This window comes from Pyrus communis, chromosome 8 (genome assembly GCF_041283825.1).
Source record: "Pyrus communis isolate YQ-2024b chromosome 8, ASM4128382v1, whole genome shotgun sequence".
Taxonomy (NCBI): Eukaryota; Viridiplantae; Streptophyta; class Magnoliopsida; order Rosales; family Rosaceae; genus Pyrus; species Pyrus communis.
In genome coordinates this window covers 8,988,007-9,002,269 of record NC_142572.1, presented here as the reverse complement: position 1 = coordinate 9,002,269, position 14,263 = coordinate 8,988,007, and the positions used below count along the sequence as shown (strand labels likewise).

The following is a 14,263-nucleotide window of genomic DNA, read 5'->3' as shown; positions in this document are numbered from 1 at the left end:
GACTACACTCAAAGAGAATGGTTGACTTTGAAGAAACCATCTTTGACGTAGTCTTAGTTTCAATTAATTCGAAGATTGCTAGCTACAACTAAATGGTGATTTAATGTTTGGACATAATATGGGTTTCCGAAACCATTATTAAGATAGTCTTGATAATATATGTCTAAAACTATAAATCACAAGACAAGTTAGTTGTAGAGATCCATCCATCATGGATCTTAGCAAGCTAGTGGGAGCTATAAGCGTCTTATGAGAAAAGATCAATTGTTTGATTTCTCATAAAGATGTAAATGAATCTTTTGTTTACTAGGTTTACAAAAGATTAGTGGGAGTTAATCGTATTCCTAAATTTAAATATATATATATATATATATATATATATATATATGATATATCAATTTTTGGAAATGAAAAGAGTACTTCTTCGTTAAAGTTATTCTATAACGATAGAATGTATATGGGAGATATAGTCTATATAATGGAATGGAAATCTATAATGATATATTTCAAGATATAATTGGATTATATCAATCCCTAAAATAGACAAGAGATGCTAGGAAGTTTCTCATTTGATGATAAACTTCAATTAGAATGACAATTCTAGTGAGACTAGGAAGTTGTTCTTCTCAAAGGGAATGTACCCTTTGACTCCCAAAGAAATAATGCGTAAATAGAATCCTTTATGCATAAACAGAAAGGTGATTTATGTATTTCATATTGTATGAAAAACATTGATATAAGATGTACCTAGAAAGGTACAAGACAATATCAGTGCAAGCCCAGGATCAGAACCATGGCAACTGTCAAGTGAGTCCTTAAGTATTTGAGAAATACTAAAGGATATATTACTCAATAATTGAGAAAGAATTAGAGTAACGTAATGGAAGCGTAAATGTATTAGATTATGAATCTAATCCATCATTGGATATTTCTTCATTATGAATGAAGAGATAAACATATATCTCTTTATTATGACTAAAAAGATATTTGGATGGAAACATTAAAGTAATGACTTTAGTGTGTTCCATTATGAATGCAAAATATATTGCCATATAGAAGTTTACAACAATGTTGTTTGGATGGGAAAGTTCATTTATGAACTCTCTATTCGGTTCCAACCAGAAAGTGTATGACACTAATGGGGCGATAGCTCAAGCTAGGGAATCAAGGTCTCATCAAGGTCCGAACTCAAATGAGAGACTGAACCACATGATTAGGAATCATGAATAATGGTGACGTCGTTATTCTCAAGGTTGCTTCTATGGATAACATATAGATATCCATCTTGTTTAGGCCTACTACTCAGCCATTTATGAAATGAATTACAGAAGAGGTATCATCACTGATAACCAAGCTGATTGGCTCTAGTGCAAGTGGGAGATTGTTGGAAATGTGCCCTAAAACCAATTATATGATGATACTTTACGGACATTTCACAAAGTTAAACTAATGTAGTTTAAATGTAAAGGGCAAAGATTATTGTTTGAGCCGTCTCATATAAATGTTATATGCTTAAACGATAAGTCCAAGGAATATGTGATTGGAAGAATGCGATCTAAAGAAGTTAGATTCATGAGACCATTCTTTCGTTGACACATCCTAAACGTTCCTGATCATAGGATTGTCAATTGGGCATTGACAGTCCGTTAAGATCAGTACGTGCTATGTCTTCTCTCAGGGAGAATGACTAGTCTCGAGTCATTGGTGTGTGTGACATCAAGACAAGTACGTAGGTGCTCAATAGAGAATGAGTTCACTGAACACGATCAACGAAGAGTTCTCATATTCATGTCACATGAGAACTCATGGTTGGGATAATGCAAATTAGTCTTTTGACCTGAGGCATCACAGTTGTCTTGTGGTTAGGTCCTTAATCTTTGATTATGTCAAAGTCACTCCATCAGGAGGGTGTCCACGGCATCGTTGGGGTTAAGCCACTTAGCCATGGAGGCAAGTGAATGCGCAACAAGAGATCTCTAACCTTCAAACATATGATTAAGAATCTTTGGCCAAAGTATGAACATTCAAGGTAATCATATAAGCACAAAACTCACATTGGATAGTAGACATGAATAAACTATCAAACCAAACAATGTGGTCAAGAGTATTGTATTAGAGAAAGACCGTATTGCATTTGTAATCCTAAAACTGAATAGGTTCTCCACCTCTTCTGATTAGCTTGGGTAACCATGACATGCTGCTAGGCGTCAACCATGGTTTGTGGAAGCCCTAAAAGTGTATTATCACTAACGGGAGAATTGAAAGTAAGTTTCAATTCACAATCGATTAGAAAGAGTTTTAATCGTCCACTGCCTCGCTAAAAGGAACCTAATGGATCGTTCACCGAGTAAGGTAGAGTTTGAAGAAACAACGGAGATGAGTAAGAATAATTAAATGGTTTAATTATTTATCTAAGACTAGGATTAATTAATATGTTAATTAATCAAACGAATAAGTTCGTTAAAGACCTCGGGTTAGTTTTGGGCCGCAAGGCCCAATGGGATTTGAATGTCAAGCCCATTAACTCAAGTTGTATGACAACTTGAATAAACAAAGGGCTTGAAAGCCCAATAAACCCTATAGGCCGGCCATGTTAGAAGAATAGGGCTTTTGGTCCATTAGGTCACTTATTTGAAGGGACTATATAAAGGACTTTATAGCCTAAAATTCATTAAGGGTTGTTTTTGGGGAAAGGATGAGAACACAAGCTCTCCTTTCTCTCTAAAATTTCGGCCACCTTGGAGGGATCATCTAGCAATCAAACTCCTCCAAGGTCACTCATTTCTTCTTCATTATGCCTTGGTGATGAATCATTAGAGGTTCTCAATTTTGGGAACTTTGGAGAAACCTTTTTTCATCCATCCAAATCCATAGATCTAAGATGCAAGGAATGAAGGCCCTCTCTTTGGGTGATTAGCCTTTATTTAAATACAAAGAGGAATCTACAAAGGTATATATTTCAACTCACTTTGTTTTGAGTTGATTATTGGTTCACCATTTTACTAGGCTTTGAACATTCATGGGTAATGTTTTGTTTTTAAGTGCATGCTAGCATGATTCCGCCTTTAATTTGTTAATTGCATGCTAATGATGTTGCTTAAATGAACATGTCATCTTCCAAAATAATCCTTCAAGCTATTCCATCATCCATTGATTCATCACAATTTGTTTTACAATCTGTTTTCTTTACAATCTGTCCATTTAATTTAATTTCGTCCAAACACAATCCCCCCATATTTTGTTAAGTCTTAGTCTTTATAATCTGTCTTATTTTGTGTTTTTAAGTATTTGGAGTCACAAACACCTTCAAATTCGTCCAAATCTGCCTAGTTTACATTATTGTTTTGTTTGTTTGATTTTCGTCCAAAACCAAATCCCCAATTGTCTTAGAGTGTCTAATTGGTTCAATTATGTTTTAGATTGTGTTTTTAAGAGTTTTGAGTCAAGTTAGAACCAATTTTCGTCCAAGTTTGTGTTTAGGCTCAAAATTGCCCAGTTTGTGTTTTTAGGCAGTTTTGAGTGTTTTTAGCTTATTTTGAGTCTTGTGAACTTGTTTTGAGTTTTTTTTAAGTGAGTTAAGTGTTTTAAATGTTAGTTTTATTTATTTGAGTCAGTTTAAAGTGTTTAGCACCCCTAGTTAATCCCCGGTTAGAACGATCCCTACTTACATCATTACTACAATTGTCACAAATAGGGTTTAATTTGTGTGTCACATTCGTAACGCATCATTAATCACCTCATATTATAAACATAGTCATGGTTTCAAAGCCTCCCCTAGCTAAAACGAGTTTAGCCTCTCATGTTCACAACAAAACAATGGAAAATTAAATTAAACATTGAAAACAAAAGATAGATTACACCTAAAAACGCTTCAACACTCCAACTTGAATGCACAAACGTCCAAGGCTTCCTCCTTCTCTTCTTCCTTGCAAAGTTGCGGCACAAGAGGTCTAGGGTGATTTGTGGATGGATTTCTGGGTTGTGAATGGATTTAGGATGGTAGGGTGGTGCAGCAAAGGTTAGAGATGGTGTATGGATGCTTGGATAAAGGTATGAATGTGTATGAATGGTAGAAGGATGGGTTAAAGGCTACGGCAAAAAGGTTTTTTTTCTGTGAATGATGGCAGATTGTGTGTGTGAGGGATTAGGGTTCAATGAAAGGTGCGGCCTTGGTATTTATTTGAGAAAAAGAATCCCTAAAGTTTATTACATAGTTTAGGAAAGGATTTAGACCCCAAATCCATCAGGAAAATGAGTCATAAAGTCAGAAATTAAAAGGGAAAAAGAAGGAAACTTGCGACCACTAAAGAATAGGAAAAGGGAATGTGTTTAAATGCTGAAATTAGGCAAGAATTAGAGATAGAAAAGGTATGTGAGGTGTGGCTAAGATTGGAGTGAAAATGAATGTGGTTTTATGACATAGAATAGGAAACAAGGACCTCCCTTGCACGGCAAGGAAGGGAAAGTCAATGGGTTGCACGGCAAGGAATGCTAGGTTGCAAGGAAGGCTTGGTTTGTGTCCTAGAATGCATAGAAGTCTTCAAAGTTGCTGAAACATGGTGTCTTTAAGGATTAGGAAAGGTTAAACCAAAATAGGAAACCTTGGCTTAACTTTCCTACTCCAAGTAGGAAACCTTCTTTGACTAGGATTCCTCTTTTGATTAGGAATCCTCTTATGATTAGGAATCCTAACACCTTTAGGTCTTCAATTTCGTCCATTCCTTTTGCTCCAAGCATATGCTATCCATTCCAAGTCCAATTTTGCTCCAAAATGCACCTTTTTGCTTCCTTAGCCATATGAACCTAAAAACACACGAAAATAGCTTAAACTACTATATGAACTAACAACATAAATGCACGAAAACAAGCTAACTAAGTCGCCTAAATATGCTCCTATCAAATTCCCCCACACTTAGCTTTTGCTAGTCCTCGAGCAAAACAAAATAAAAGAAACAACAAACAAAACAAAACACATTCTAAACCTTCCAACATGTACCTCAGGGATTTCCAACAAACATGACACATTAAAGAACATCATTCCCACGGTTTTTGGCTTTCTTTACACTTTAACAAACACTTAACCATAGTTACCACTTACTAGTTCACATTTAATCAATTAAAACAACATTTTGAATGTAGTAACATGCCTTAGAGAATTCCCTCAATTCCTCACTAGAATGCTCTCTATTTTCACACAGATTTTCTAACTGCACACCCTACGCTAGGTATATGTGAGAAGATTGATTCAAACATGAAGACTAACACTCACATATGTTATAACAAAGAAAGCAATTTCTGGATTTACGATAATAACATGTATATGATCTCATGAATGGAATGCTATTACTTAGAACGAGAACCAGTGATTCCATATGCTCATACCATGTTCAGACTCCACATATTGAACACATAACATCAAGATAGAAGTTGAGGGTTGTAACGGGGCTAAGGGTATTGGCTAACAAAGAAAGGTAAAGGATAAATAAAGGTTCTTAAAGCAATAGGAAGCAAAGTAATGAAATTGACACTTAAACTCACTTTTGATGGCAGAAATTAACTTTTAAACAGAAGGGAAGATTCATGCAACATTTAGGGTCAAATTCAAACTTTTGGACCCTTCCTTCAACAACCAACACTTGTGAGATCATTCTCACTTATTTTTCAACTCTTTTTCTTTCTTTTCACCACTTTTCTATTTTCTTTTTTATTTTTCCACAAATTTTTTTTCTTTATTTTCTTCTTTGCCGTGCCCTATTACCTTCCCCCACAGTTGCTTTCTACAATATGTTGCTCAAAAGGAATCCATTCTAAGTCATGCTTCACTATCCTTTAAGAATGAGGGTATGGAAAGTCCTAATCTAGGCTAGGTACGGATAATGTGGTTAACAAAGAAAATAGGCTTGAAAAGGCTCAAAAGGGGTAATCCTACAATACTTATGCAAAAGGGTTAGGCTTTTTGGCTTTGGCTTAACTAACAACTTCATCTTATTGTATGTTATGCAATCAATATCATGCTTTGAATGAAATGGGCATGAGTTCTAGTATTTGGAACTATAATGATAAGATGCATTCTAAGTAGCAACCAAGCAAAGAGTGATGAGATCATGCAACGACTTTAGAAAACAAGAAATCACAGATTTATACTCTCCAAAGAACGTTTTAGGCTCAAGTCTCTTTGGGATGTAGCTTTAGTTTGAGTTCCTTCCTTCAAGCATGTTACAAAAACTGATTTTCTCTTTGTAATTACATGTGAATTTGTAAACTATAACCATAACCAAGCATAAACCAAAGCGTAAATCAAACTTCCATCCATGTTTACAACATTCTTTAATAGTCATGCAATTAAAGACCAAATCCTCATCATTGTGTTGGAAGGTACCCTAAGACACAAACAAACACACAAAAACAACTCTTTTTGGGTTTTTCAAAACTATTTTGCAATGTTTTTGTAAATTTTCGGATTTTATGAATCAAACATCCATGAAGCTTCAATTTTCAAAACCTTAACACACTTATTCCTATTTCTTCATTTGTTTATTTCTGTGAGTTGGGTTTTTGTTGGCAGTGTCTTTACATGCTCTTCTATGGTCCTCCGGGCATTGAAAAAACCACCACCGTTCTCGCCATCGCCCACCAGCTTTTTGGGTTTGCCTCTTGCTCGCTTAATTATTTATTTGAAATTCCAAAGAGTGTGTATTTATGTGCTTTCAGCTCTTTAAAACTTATTTTCCCAAATTGCATTGTTTTTTTAGGGATGTCATGATTCTCAAATTCTTTAAATAGGTAGAGTGATTGTGATACTTTTTCGAGTTTACTAGATTTAGTTGATACTTGGATGGACTATGACCACTCTAGAGTTCAAAAGTCTTCAAAAGGGTTGAGTAATTGTGATTTCATTAGGGCGGACTAGGAGCTGGTTTGGTATTGCTTTGCTTTGAAAAAAAGCTGCTTATGCTGTTCTGTGAGAATAAGCAGCTGTTAAATAAAGCAGCAGAGTGTTTGGTAAACTTTTTTGTAAAAGTGCTTATGAAAAAAAAAAAAAAAAAACAGTATTATAGTGTTTGGTAGGCTTTTATGTAAAACAGATGTGAAAAAAAAGCCTGTTTTTCAAAGCTGGGTTTTGCAGCTTCTTGTTGTTGGCTTTTTTTCACCCAAAACTGTGAAAAAATACTGAAGCTGAATGTTTACTAAACACAAAAACAGCTCCCAACTTTTTTTGATACCAGCTTTTTTCAGTATCACCTCAGTACCAAACTAGGCCTAGATTTAGCTGGTACTAGGATGGACTATGATCACTCTAGATGTGGATTTATGGTTTCTTATTTCTTTTCAGGTAGTTAAACTGAATGATGATATTTGGAATCGTGAACTATATGAGTAACAGGACTATGTTTCATATTATTACTTGGAGTTCAAATTTCGTGTTTTGTTTTATTTATTAGCCTTATTTGGATTATTAGTTCCCATGGAGATATGGTAGTTGGAAGATAATCCATGTGGTAAAAAAAATTAGGATTTAGGCTCTGGTGGTGAAGTCTGTTAGAATTTAGGCCCACAATTGAAAATTTCGTCAACTCTCCATTAATTGTTAGCGCATAAAGGCTCACATGTAAAACTAAAAATATAAAGTTAGCCTCAAATGTAGCCCCACGTGCTAACGATTAATGGAGAGTTCCGTTTTAGCCTAATATGTGTTGTTAGATCCCAGATTGCCCAGGGGAATGGATACTCTATGCCTTATATGTATATGCTCAACTCCACCGTAACACGATATTGTCCGCTTTGGGCCCCGACCATACCCTCACAGTTTTGTTTCTGGGAACTCACACGAGAACTTCCCAGTGGGTCACCTATCCTGGAATTGCTCTCGCGCGAACTCGCTTAACTTCAGAGTTCAGATGGAACCCAAAGCCAGTGAGCTCCCAAAAAACCTTATGCTAAGGGAGGTGGGCTTGTACATATAAGGCATAGAGGTCACATCCCGGCCCGGGCCCCCACCACATCCCTGGCTCAACTCCACCATAGCACAATATTGTTCACCTTAGGCCCTGACCACACCCTCACAGTTTTGTTTCTGGGAACACACGTGAGTAGAACTTCCTAATGGGTCACCCATCTTCAAATTGCTCTAGCCCATTCTCGCTTAACTTCGGAGTTCATACGGAACCCGAAGCCAATGAGCTCCCAAAAGACCTCGTGCTAGGAAGAGATAGGAATATACATATAAGGCTTACAGGATCCACTCCCTTGAGCGATGTGGGATCTAACAATCCACCCTCCTTAGGGGCCCAACGTCCTCATCGGCACACTTTCGATTAGGGATTGTGTTAGATCCCACATCGTCCGGGGGAGTGGATCCTCTATGCCTTATATGTACAAGCCCACCTCCTTTAGCACGAGGCCATTTGGGAACTCACTGGCTTCGTGTTCCATCGAAACTCTAAAGTTAAATGAGTTCGCGCGATAGCAAACCCAAGATAGGTGACCCACTGGGAAGTTCTCGTGTGAGTTCCCAGAAACAAAACCGTGAGGGCGTGGTCGGGGCCCAAAGCGGACAATATCGTGGTACGGTGGAGTTGGGCCCGGGATGTGACAATTTGGTGTCAGCCAATCCCTAGCTGGAAATGTGCCGACGAGGACATTAGGCTCCTAAAGGGGGTGGATTGTTAGATCCCACATCGCCCGGGAGAGTGGATCCTCTATGCCTTATATGTACAAGCCCACCTCTTTTAGCATGAGGCCTTTTGGGAGCTCACTAGCTTCAGGTTCCATCGGAACTCCGAAGTTAAGCGAGTTCGCGCGAGAGCAAACCCAAAATGGGTGACTCACTGGGAAGTTCTTGTGTGAGTTCCCATAAACAAAACCATGAGGGCGTGGTCAGGGCCCAAATCGGACAATTGAAGGAAATATTTTGTTCTAGCTAAGAACATGTAAAGAACATTTGAATACATAGGCAAACTATTAACAAATTAAAGTAGGCATGCATCCAAAAACAATTCATAAAACCCATGACTTTCAAAGCCTAGTATATGGTGAACCATAAGACTCTTTAACAATATTAAAGAGAATAAGAATTTAGAGATTCTTTACCCTTGAAGCTCATCCTTGATTGCACAAGGGATTCACCCAAGTGGAGGGCCTTCAAGTCACCTCCTTGCTCCTTGGATCTTCCTTGTGATTTCCATCCTTTTAGTGCTCCTTTTCTTCTTTGAGGATTTGAGGATTTGTTCTCCAAAACACCAAAGGTTTGGTGTCTCTAAGTCTCCACACCAAAGATGTAGTGTGAAGATGAAATGGATGACTTAGGGAAGAATAGATTGCTAGATGTTTCTCCCCTAAGTGGCCGGCCTCTATGTAGAAAATGAGAGAATATGTTTCACCCATATTCAATTAGAAAACCCTAATGTGAAACAAAGCTATAATATTGATTTTATACTTCATTTCATGTGAGTGGCAAACTTGTAATTAATACAAGTTTGCTACCCCTCACCCTTATGGCCGGCCATATGTTGTTATTGGGCTTAATTGCCCACTTTGTTTTAGTTGTCATACAACTTAAACATAATGGGCCTTGTGGACCAAAACGTTTTTGTGCCCCGAAGCCCAAAACTAACTTAAACGCCCAATACGAACGTTTCGTATAATTAATTAACTATTTAATTAATCTTGACCATTCTTCAATTAAACCATTTAATTGCTTATCCATTTCATACAATTTCTTCACTTATATCCTTACTCGGTGTACGATCCATTAGGTTCCAATTAGCGAGGTAGTGGGCGATGTTACTCTTAACGATCGATTGTGAATTGAAACCACATTTCAATTCTCCCTTAAAATTAGTGTTTGCTAATCTTTAGGGCTTCCACAAACCATGGGTGACGCCTAGCAGCATGTCATGGTTACCCAAGCTAAGTAGAAGTGGTTGGACAACCTATCCAGTTACAACTACAATGCAATACGGTCTTTCTCTAATACAATACTCTTAATCACATTATTTAAGTGATAGTTTGTTTCATGTCTACTATCCAATGTGATACTTCTCTATATGATTCAATTGAATAAGATTTGGAACAAGCTTCCTTAGTCATATTCATATGTTTTGGCCAAAGACTCTCGAATCATATCTTAGAGTATTCTCCTTCCACCATGGAAGGTTAAAGATCCCTTGTTGTGCATTCATATGCCTACATGACTAGATAGCTTGACCCCAACAATGTCGTGGACACTCCAACGGAATGCCGTGGACACTCCAACGGAATGCCGTTGACATAATCAAAGATCAAGGACCTAACCATTAGACATCAATGATGCCTCAGGTCAAAGGACTACTTTGCATATTGCAACTATCGAGTTCTCACATGACATGTATGTTCGAACTCTCGTTTGATCGTTGTTCAGTGTACTCGTTTACTCTTTCGAGCACCTATGTGTTTGCCTTAGTGTCCAACACCAAATGACTTGAGACTAGTTCATACTCACGCTTGAGTCGACATAACACATACTAACCTTAGCGGATTGTCAATGCCCAATTGGCAATCCTATGGCTAGGAACGTTTTAGGAATGAACATAAGAGAAAGGTCTCGTTAATTTAACTAACTTAAATCACTTGTCTCTTAGATCAAATACATTCCTTGGATTCCCTTATTGCTTAAACACAAGATACAATAAATAGTGATTAACAATAAGCTTTCCCCTCTATTAAACATATAAAAGTTTAACACAATAAGTATTCCAAAAAGCTATTACATCAAATGAGTGGCTTTGTGGGCATACTTCCAACAATCTCCCACTTGCACTCAAAGCCATCTTCCCATGTATCTAATACCCATCTTTTCCATATGACGGTCAAGCTGGATTTGAGACATTGGCTTTGTCAGTGGATCTGCTACGTTATCGGCTGAAGCAACTTTGAGGATGTTGATTTTCCCCTCGGCAGCATATCTTCTAATGATATTAAAGCGCCTATCAAAATGCTTGTTCTTTTGATGTGCCCTGGGTTCCTTGGCTTGAGCTATCGCCCCACTATTATCACAGTACAAAGTTACTGGTGATGTAATGGTTGGAACCACTCCAAGTTCAGTAATGAACTTTTTCATCCAGAACACTTCTTTGCCGGCTTCAGCTGCAGCGACATATTCAACCTCTGTCATGGAATCGGCAATTACACTTTGTTTCTTGCTTTTCCAGCTGACAGCCCCACCATTCAGAGTGAATACATATCCGGAGTTGGAACTTCTATCATTGACGTCAGATTGGAAATCTGCGTCTGTATAGCCTTCCACTCGCAACTCTGTCGCTCCTCCATAAACGAGGAACATGTCCTTAGTTCTTCTTAAGTACTTAAGGACCGTCTTGACAGCTGCCCAGTGTTCTGATCCTGGGTTAGATTGATATCGACTAGTAATGCTCACAGCATATGCGATATCAGGCCTTGTGCATATCATGGCATACATAAGACTTCCTATGGCGGAAGCATAAGGAATCATATTCATATGTCGTATCTCTTCAGGAGTCTTAGGTCCCATGGACTTAGAAAGATGAATTCCATGTCCTACAGGAAGAATACCTTTCTTAGATTGCTCCATCTGGAACCTACTTAGCACCTTATCAATGTACATAGATTGGGATAATCCAATTAATTTTCTGGATCTATCACGATAGAGCTTTATCCCAAGTACATAAGATGCATCTCCTAAATCTTTCATGTGGAAGGTTTTGGACAACCACACTTTTACAGAAGAAAGTACTGCAGTGTCATTCCCGAATAGTAATATGTCATCTACATATAACACTAGGAATACAACTGCTTCCCCAACGACTTTTTGATAAACACAATTGTCGTCTTTGTTTTGAGTAAAACCAAACGATTTGATTTCAGTATCAAAACGAATGTTCCAGCTCCTGGAGGCTTGCTTAAGTCCATAAATGGACCTCTGAAGCTTGCATACCTTAGTCTTTTCAGACTTGGACACGAAACCTTCGGGTTGAGCCATATAAAGCTCTTCCTCTAGGTAACCGTTCAGAAAGGCTGTCTTCACGTCTATTTGCCAGATTTCATAATCATGGTACGCAGTTATAGCAAGCAAAATCCGAATGGACTTAATCATGGCTATAGGAGAGAAAGTTTCTTCATAGTCAATCCCTTCTCATTGCCTGTAACCTTTGGCTACTAGTCTAGCCTTATAAGTCTCCACGTTCCCATCAACGCCTATCTTCCTCTTGAATACCCATTTATTTCCAACAGGTACTATACCTTCTGGAGGGTCTACAAGAGTCCAGACCTGATTTTGATACATGGAATCCATCTCGGATTTCATGGCCTCATGCCATCTCTTTGAATCAATGTCGGACATTGCTTCAGTGTAGTCCCTAGGGTCCTCCTTTGTGTCATTGTCACCTAGAAGGTGCAATTCCGCAAATTCATTGTCTAAGACATACCTCTTAGGTGGCTTACTAACCCGTTCAGATCTACGTGGAGCTAGGAGTTCAGGAACAGGGTTGTCAACATGTCGTGTGCTTGTTTGTGGTTCATCATTAATCTCATTAATTTCCATCGTTTTACTTATAGTTCCTTTGAGAATAAATTGTTCCTCAAGAAACATAGCAGTTCTGGCGACAAAGACTTTCTGGTCGTCAGGATGGTAGAACTCATATCCCATAGTTTCTCTAGGATATCCCACAAAATAGCACCTTACTGATCTCGCTTCAAGCTTAGTAGCTTCAAGCTTCTTGACATATGCTTCACAACCCCAAATCTTAATGTGATTAAGACTTGGCTTTCTTCCATGCCATATCTCATAGGGCGTTTGTGAAACTAATTTGGAAGGTACTCTATTAAGCAAGTAAGCTGCTGTATATAGAGCGTATCCCCAGAATGTTACTGGCAGATCAGCGGAACTCATCATAGAACGAACCATGTTCATCAAGGTTCGATTTCTCCTTTCAGAAACTCCATTAAGTTGTGGAGTTCCCGGTGGAGTCCACTGTGATATTATTCCACACTCTTTGAGATAATCTAGGAATTCATTACTCAGATATTCACCCCCTCGATCTGATCTTAGGATTTTTATCTGTTTTCCAGTTTGCTTCTCAACTTTATTCTTGAATTCTTTGAACCTTTCAAAGGATTCTGACTTGTACTTCATAAGATACACATAGCCAAACCGAGAGTGATCGTCGGTGAATGTGATATAGTAGGAGAAACCTCCTCTCGACGTAGTAGACATAGGTCCACATACGTCAGTGTGGATTAACCCTAGAATTTCAGTGGCACGCTCTCCTTTCCCAGTGAATGGAGATTTGGTCATCTTCCCTTTCAAACAGCATTCACAAGTACCCATCTGGTCATTACCTAATGGGCGGACATATCCGTCTTTCGACATCTTGCGAATCTTTTCAAGGTTCACATGTCCAAGTTTAAGATGCCACATCCTTTCTTGGTTAACTTCTTCTCTAGCCCTTTTGGGTTTTGAGGTATTCCCGCTTTCAATACAGTGCATTTCAATACAGTGCATCCCACTATTCGTCTCTAGGTGAAAAAGTCCCTCTATCATATTACCATGAGAGATAATACGACCGTTCAAGTATAAAGTGCAACACATTTTGTCAAACAATACTGAGTGCCCATCTCGTAAAAGCTTAGAGATAGAAATCAAATTCTTTATACATGAAGGAAAATATAAACAATTTTTAAGTTCCAGGACTTCCCCAGAGGGTAGGTTAAGCATGTAGGTGCCTATTGCTTTTGCAGAGATTTTAGCGCCGTTCCCCACTCGCACAACCATCTCCCCATTGCGCAGTGTCTTGCTCCCTGCTAGTCCCTGTATCGTATTACAGATATGTTGACTAGCACCTGAATCAAATATCCAGGAATTAGAGCTCACTGTAAAAGCACTCTCTATGACAGAAATAGTCTCTTCAAAAGTTCGTGTCATAAGGCTCGCAATGTGCACCCTGTATTTCTTCTTCCAACGTTCATCCTTTCCACAATGAAAGCATGTTCCTTTGGATTTCTTTGCCTTCTTCTTATGTAACCTTTTCCTTGTTTTTGCATTCTCACTCCCACTGTCCTTTTTGAAACATTTTTCAAATTTACAGCACATGTCAATCATCTCGTTAAAAGTATGATCGAATCTATTCACTTTATAGTTTACAATAAACTTAGTGAAATCATCCGAGAGATATGCAAGGAAAAAATCTTGGGCCATTTTGTCAAGTATAATGGTGGGTAGTATTTTAGGCATGTCGTTAACTACATAACA

General features: G+C 38.1%; 1 pseudogene; it reads right to left on the bottom strand.

Annotated features, from left to right (window-relative positions):
- Nucleotides 1-10,774: 10,774 nt before the first annotated feature.
- On the bottom strand, nt 10,775-11,527 carry LOC148695057 (secreted RxLR effector protein 161 pseudogene; annotated as a pseudogene).
- Between the last annotated feature and the right edge of the window lie 2,736 nt (nt 11,528-14,263).